Raw genomic sequence first — 6,880 nt, 5'->3', positions numbered from 1 at the left:
TGAGAGAAATTCGAACTCTATAGACTTCCCATTTAGTGCTTTTTGTATGTAGAACAGTGAACTGGGTGAGAGTTTTCCACCAAAGCATAGTTCCTATATTTCTATCTTAAAATCAAACCAAGCCTTAATTGAAATGTCTTCATTGCCTTCAAAAAATAATTTTCACATTTGCACTAGAACCATCTGGGAATAAATGTGTTGAAAGACTCTCAGCAAAGCTGTTCTCACCGTACACACTTATTTCTATCTAGAAATTCTGATTATGTTCCCCTGACTCCACCCACCTTCTGCACTGAGGTTGGGCTCCAGAACCTCAGATCTGCTTCAGGTGTTGATTGTACCACAGTAGTGGGTCCCTTGTCTGGTGTCTTATTCCTAAAGTAACCATCACTGAGTTTACCTGTTTGCTCTGAAGGAGGCATGCTTTTTCTATAAGGCCTATCAGAGCTATAAGACCAGACCACTTCCCCATGATGCTATAGGGGGGGAAACATGCAAAAAGCACATAGAAAATACACATGCAAGAGGGAAATGCTCAAACATATGCGTGTAAACCTAGGCAAAGGCAAAGGCAATGGGTTGGAAGTGGGAACATTACCTTGTGTCTTAGTTACTTTTCTATTACTGAGACAAAATACCGTAATAAAGGCGACTTTTTAAAATTAATTTTTATTTAAATTAAAAACAATCTTATTTTACATACCAGTCCCAGTTTCCTCTCTCTCCCACCCTCTCACTTCCCTGCCATCTCCCCATCAAACCACCATCTACTCCTCAGAGAGAGTGAGGCCTCCCTTGAGGGGTCATCAAAGTCTGTCTCATCTTTTGGGGCAGGACCGAGGCCCTCCCCCCTGTATCTAGACTGAGAGAGTATCCCTCCATAGGGAATGGGCTCCAAAAAGCCAGTTCATACACTAGAGATAAATAACGGTTCCACTGCCAGTGGTCCCACAGAGTGCCCAAGCCCCCCAACTGACATCCACATTCAGAGGGCCTAATTTGGTCTTATGCAGGTTCCCCAGCTGTCAGTCAAGGCAACTTTTAAGGGAATGTGTTCAGTTTGGCAGTGGTTCAGAGGGTTCCAGTCTGTGATGGTGGAGCAAAGGAACAGCTGAGAGCTCACATCTTGAAGCACAGCTGTGTGGCAGAGATTAAGAGGCACACTGGGAATGGCATGAGTCTTCTGAAAGTCAAAGCCCACCCCCAATGACACACCTCCTCCAATAAGGCTACATATCCTAAGCCTTCCCAAACAGTTCAACTAGCTGGGGACCAAGCTTTCAAACGTATGGGCCGTTGGGGGCCATTCTCAGTCACACATAAATTAGAATGTAGATGCCTCAGCCTCTAGTCGTATTGGGAACAGTTCTCCCTACATAGCAGCCCTTGATGCAAACACAGTTCCCATAATACTCGGTCATATGTTCCTTTCCACCCTTCATATACACATGAATATTTGTATTCCCTTCAGGCATTGTTTGGACAAGCTCTATATATTTAATTCTTTTGCTTTTACCACCATGAATTGGTACTTATGATTCTTTGATCTTCATATACCCATTCAGCAGCAAACTAAACTGAGTTAGTGATGGACTCAAACCTCATTTTTAGCTTATGACAGGGAGGAGGGTGGGTACTCAGTACAGGCCTATCCCACTGTGACTGTGCAGGTTTTGTTTGTGAAAGAACATGGGAAGTTGTGGTTCTGAAATATTGTTTAGATGGAGTGATGAGAGACTACATGGAGAAGCAAGGAACAACAGAACTTTATATCAAAGACTTGGCTCCTCATAAGGGGTCTTCTGGAATTTCCTTGCCTTGGAACCCCTCCCTATTCCAAATAGGGTTGGGTAAATAGATATGGAAAGTCACATAGGCGGGACTGTTCTGGCAGCTTTCATTGATTACTTGTATATTAGAAGTATGTAGAGTTTGGTTCAGAACCTAGTTTGAGTCTCCCCAGGTATGTGTGGAGGCCTAAGGAATCTCTGTGGGTGAAGGGTGTTCAGAGTCCATGATTATTCTCATTTGGATTTAGTATTTCAAATGCATGTCTGCATGAACATTCATATTTTTAATCTCATTATTTGGCTGCTGTGGGTGTGTTTGTGGAAGCATGCTGTTCATTATAGTGTAGTGGGAAACAGGTAGAGAAAGTATCTGCAATTCAAGGCCTTGTTCTGGAACATCAAAGTACATATAAATGTCTCACTTGTGAGTCAGAGCAGAGGGTTTATACAAAGTTAGAGAGGCTGACATGAAGGATGCTTATGGGAAGTAACATCCCTTTTCTATCGGTGTCAAGTGTTCTTGTGGAATGGACTGTGGTCAAAATGGAACTATTAAGGGTAGAAGACAACAGAAGACACAGCCATCTTAATGTGCAGGGACAAGACTCTCTTTTCTACTAGAATAAGATCCCAAATGACTTTTAATTCAGGAAATTTTGTTTTCTTCTGAGTGTTTGTGGTTTCTCTGGGATTTATGTGAGGTTAAAACTCATATAAGAAGACAGGAAGATATCCTGGGCCATTTGGGGTTTACCTGTCAGCCATAATAACCAATATGAAGGAAGGCCAGTAAAACCGAGATTTCCATACTACATTCACTCATTTACTAAACTTTGGTATAGTCATGTATGCACACACATTCTCTCTGCTGTGTAGTCAATGTACTTTTTCTTTCTTTTTATTCATAGATTCTACTATGCTTTTCAAATTTCCATCACTCATTGTGAAGTTTAGTTTTCATTGTCAACTTGACTTGATTTAGAATCACCACCGAAGACCCACTCTGAGTATGAATGGCACCATCCCTTGAGCTGATGTCCCAGACAGAATAAAAAGGAAACAGTGAGGTGAGCATCAACAGTGATTGCTCTCTGCTGCTGACTGTTGGCCCAATGGGACCAGCTGCCTTCCAGTCTTGCCTCCCTGACTTTCAAGCCACATAAATGTTCCCTTCCTTAAGCTTCTCTTGTTGGTTATCGTTGTATCAGTGAGAAACACAACTAGCAGACTCATTCATGTATACTTTACTCTCCCAATCATTTAACAGATATTTATCAGACATCTACTATTGGCACTAACCATATTCTAATGGAGATGGTGACTCATAGACTAATATCTATATGTTAAGATTCTAGAAAGTGCAGACCAAGTCCCCAAGTCATTCCCCTCAAGCCTCTGCCATGGATTTGTTGAGGAGTGGGTGAGATATACTGCACTGAAACTCCTGTCAAAGAAATTCTCTCTCCTGACTCCCCAACTTGAGCTTCTTATATGGGCTAGGAATGGGTTTAGTGACATGTCTCCTTCCTCCTCCTTATGGTTGACAAAACAAAGCCTATTAATTATCTGTATGTAAAGGAAGGGCTGGGCTAATCCAAAGTCACTACAGGACAGTTACTTTAAGGAAGTTCAAGGTTTGGAGAGCCTCCATACTAGTGTTTGCTTCCCAGGCCATTAGGCTCCTTCTGTTGTCATGAGGATGTCCACAAACAAACAGAACAGGGACATGTGAGAAGGTGCCAGTGAAGAGACATAGGGGAGGGTGCCAATGCTGGCATTGCAAAGGCTGGGCTTTTCATTAGTGTTGAAGTGAAACTGAGTTAGTCCTTGGTATTGTCAGGGACACAGCTGCTTTGGATAAGAAAAACTGCCCCTGTGTGCAATGTATAAGGGTGACATGTCTACACTTCCTGCTGGAGAAGGGGAACTCCATCAGGTTGTCTTCACAGACATCATTCTCAGCCCTGTTTGGCTTCTGAACATGTGAGAAATTCAAGCAGCTAAGACCAGGGATGACCAAATATGGCCCATAACATAGGATAAAGTGAATAGCCTACTACAGGAATGGCTCTCCGTATCTAGGGACTGTTATTGATGACAAGCAGGCTGTATATGGTGAGGGCTTTTTAACTACGTACCCTCTTGTGTACTCTGAGTTGATTCCTTTGAGCCTGTGCCTTTTGCTTTGGTACTCAGTAATCAATAAATATTTCTGCAATTGGTCAGACAGAAGTGTTAATATAATACTAATCAAATGGACTTAGGAAAAGCCTGAGAAAATCATAATGTCATTTTTTTGCACCAAATTGAGCAATTTTTAAATGAGAGTTCCTTCAGTTTTAGTGTCTGGGAAAGCAGATGAAATCTTAATGGGTTATTTCTTTTCTTCAATGTTAACTTGGGCCATCAGCTGAGCGGCGAGCTGCCCAAGCTGGACGAGAAGGGGCCTTGAATGAAGTAAAGCCAGTATTAGAGCACCACTTTGACATTACTGGAATATCAACAAGATCTCAGTTGGCTTTTTATTTCCATGGGAGCAGAAGCAAGAGACCCCCCCCCCACTGAAGCTCCTGCTCCATCTCTGACTGAGTGTAGGTAGCAGAGAATATAAAGGCAGGTTAATATGGAGGGGGCCGCTAAGGGCTGGAAGCCTCTTTAAGTTTTCTTCCTGATGTTATTTGACAAGGATTCTGTGAGAGGATAGGATGATGTACCAGCTGATATCTGTATGCCATCTGTTTCTCAAAATCATGGCAGATAAGGAGTCTAAAGATGTCCTACCCATTAACTCAGTTACAAGCCAATTTTGAAGAGAAGTAAAACTAAATGATATTGTTGGTTCATTAGAAGTATCTAGACCTGAAAGATAACAGGTTTAAAAAACAAAAGAGGCACAAAAAAAATCAAAAGCAGATCTGAAGTGCAGTCTCCATTATTCCAACTTCTGGTTCTGACTTCCAGCTGTCAGGAAACATTTCCATCAGTTCTTCAGTGGAGAGGCAAGACTGCTCCATGCAGGGGTCTGAGCTGTGAGGTATCATATGGAGAGAGAAGAGGCCATGAGTGAACTGTCCCAACCTTAGCTTGCATCTTCATAGTCCAAATTGATTTCTGTTCCAAGATGTATGAGTTTTTAGGGATTATATTTAATAATTGGAATCCAAAATCTTCATCTAAAAAAAATGCAGCTATAGTCACTGAAATCATCTTCTAGCTAGATTGAACAGAAGAGAGCCGGGGAAATGCGTCAGGGGACTTCTCACTGGATAGCAAGAATTCTGATATCCTTGCCAAGGATTAGGAAGGGACTTCTTTGGGTGGAAAACATGATTTATTGGAAAAACATAATTAAGTGGAAAAGAGTGGAGACTGTGAGTCAGAAGGCTCTGCCTAATCCCAGCTCTACCCCTTTCTTAGGATGGGATCACAGGCAAGCTATTTGCCTTACTGAAATCCAAACTCCTTCATCTTCAAAATGGGCAGTAATCACCACTTTCTGGGTTGTGGTGGGAACTGATGCAAGTAGGCATTTAGAATACACCTTGGGGCATACTGAACGCTGCATGTACTGTGCTCTTGACACCTTGTTTGCTAGAAAGGAGTCATGCAAGACAAGGTGGAGGGGATTAGTGGTCCCTGTGAAAGTGGCAGCCATGAAGAGAAGTAACTTAAGTGACCCCTGATTATCTCTCAAAGTCCATTGTCTATATGGAGTTATTCTCTCCCCTCTAGATCTGGATTCTTTTCCTGGCGAAATAATTTTCTGTCCTCTGCCACAGAGCCTTATGGAGGCCATTTTTTTTCTGAAGGTTCAGATGTGTGTTGCTTTTCCTCTTCAGGCTGAAAAGAGGCCTGGGGAGAAAGCATTAGTTGTTCCACACTTCCATTACCACAGGTAGAACAAGAGGGCAGAGACCAAGGTCATTCTTCTAGAGTCTGTGAAGCTATCAGTCCCAAAGGAAGGCTCCTATGGTCTCTGAGGCGTCCTCCCCATCTTGCCAATCTTGCTTCCTCAGGGGTCTGCTTCGGTGTAGTGTTCAGACCCTACAGGATCATTGTTGATGTTGTGAGAGTGACAGAGGTGGGGTGACTGTTTCCTTTTCTAGTCATTCTAGAAGATGGTGGAGAGGAGTCCTTAGGATGTAGGTGAGTAGTGAAGGCCTTTGAAGGGAAATGGAGGCCAGGAATAAGGCTTTGGGCCTGATTTATAAAAACCAAGGAAAGATAGATGTTTGCTAGGTTCTGAGATGACAGGTAAACACCTCAAACCAGGCTCAGTCAAAACCTTCCACCGTCAAGTAGACTAGCTGCCCATATATTATACCAAGGGATATATTTTGCCTTAATAGAATGACTGCAAGGCTATTACTACTGTTTTACATGTGAAGACACTGAAGCTTGAGGACCCCGAGTTACTGGCTTCAGTCCCAAGCTAGAAAGAGGCAAATCCAAGATTTAAATCAAGAGCATCTGATAAGACGCTGTTTGCATATTTGTTCTACAGAATGTTCCAGAATTATACCATTTTAAAAAAAAAGTCCTCATCTTATCAGATCCTCTCCATAACCTCCAAATCTGAGTAAAGGGGTGGCTGGGATATAATTCTCAATACAGCGTTTACTGAGATCCTCCAACTTAGTCAGTCCCCTCACAGAAGTTCTAGAGTGGAACCTTGGAGATGGCTGAGAGAGATGAATCAAGAAGTTTCAAGTGGTGGGATTTCCTTGTCCGTGGAGGTAAATGGAGGTGGGTGGGGAGTCACAGAGGGCAGTAATTTCGTCCTGGTGGTCATCTTAAGCTTGCTCATTCTTTGTCCCATTGTCTGCAGTTCCTTATGTCATGCTGCTCACTGGGTTTCAGGCCCCCTTTCCAAGTACTCAAACAACAAAACCTTCCTGCTTGCTTTGACTTTGGAACAGGCTCCCTGGGAGGTGTCTGTTTGGCCTCCATGAGCCCCATTCCCTAAGTGAGCCAGTTAAGAGTTTGTGCTCTGACACTGCTGCTTGTTTCTAGAGTGTAGGATGTTCAAGGCTGTGTCTCCCTGTCTCCACCTCTATCCCTGTTCACCGACATGAATTGCCATCCAGAGA

The 6,880-nt window shown here is 42.9% G+C and overlaps 1 long non-coding RNA gene across 1 annotated transcript in view; it reads left to right on the top strand.

The window, feature by feature from the left end:
* Nucleotides 1–2,704: 2,704 nt before the first annotated feature.
* LOC110339280 overlaps nucleotides 2,705–6,880 on the top strand; it is a 61,664-nt gene continuing 57,488 nt past the window's right edge. Inside the window, exon 1 of the long non-coding RNA XR_002381399.2 lies at nucleotides 2,705–2,857. This is a non-coding gene — a long non-coding RNA (uncharacterized LOC110339280). The remainder of the gene's footprint in view (nucleotides 2,858–6,880) is intronic.

This window comes from Mesocricetus auratus, unplaced genomic scaffold, assembly GCF_017639785.1.
Source record: "Mesocricetus auratus isolate SY011 unplaced genomic scaffold, BCM_Maur_2.0 Super-Scaffold_100020, whole genome shotgun sequence".
In the NCBI taxonomy this organism is placed as follows: Eukaryota; Metazoa; Chordata; class Mammalia; order Rodentia; family Cricetidae; genus Mesocricetus; species Mesocricetus auratus.
The sequence above is the reverse complement of the archived record's forward strand: the minus strand, read 5'-3'. Positions and strand labels throughout refer to the sequence as shown.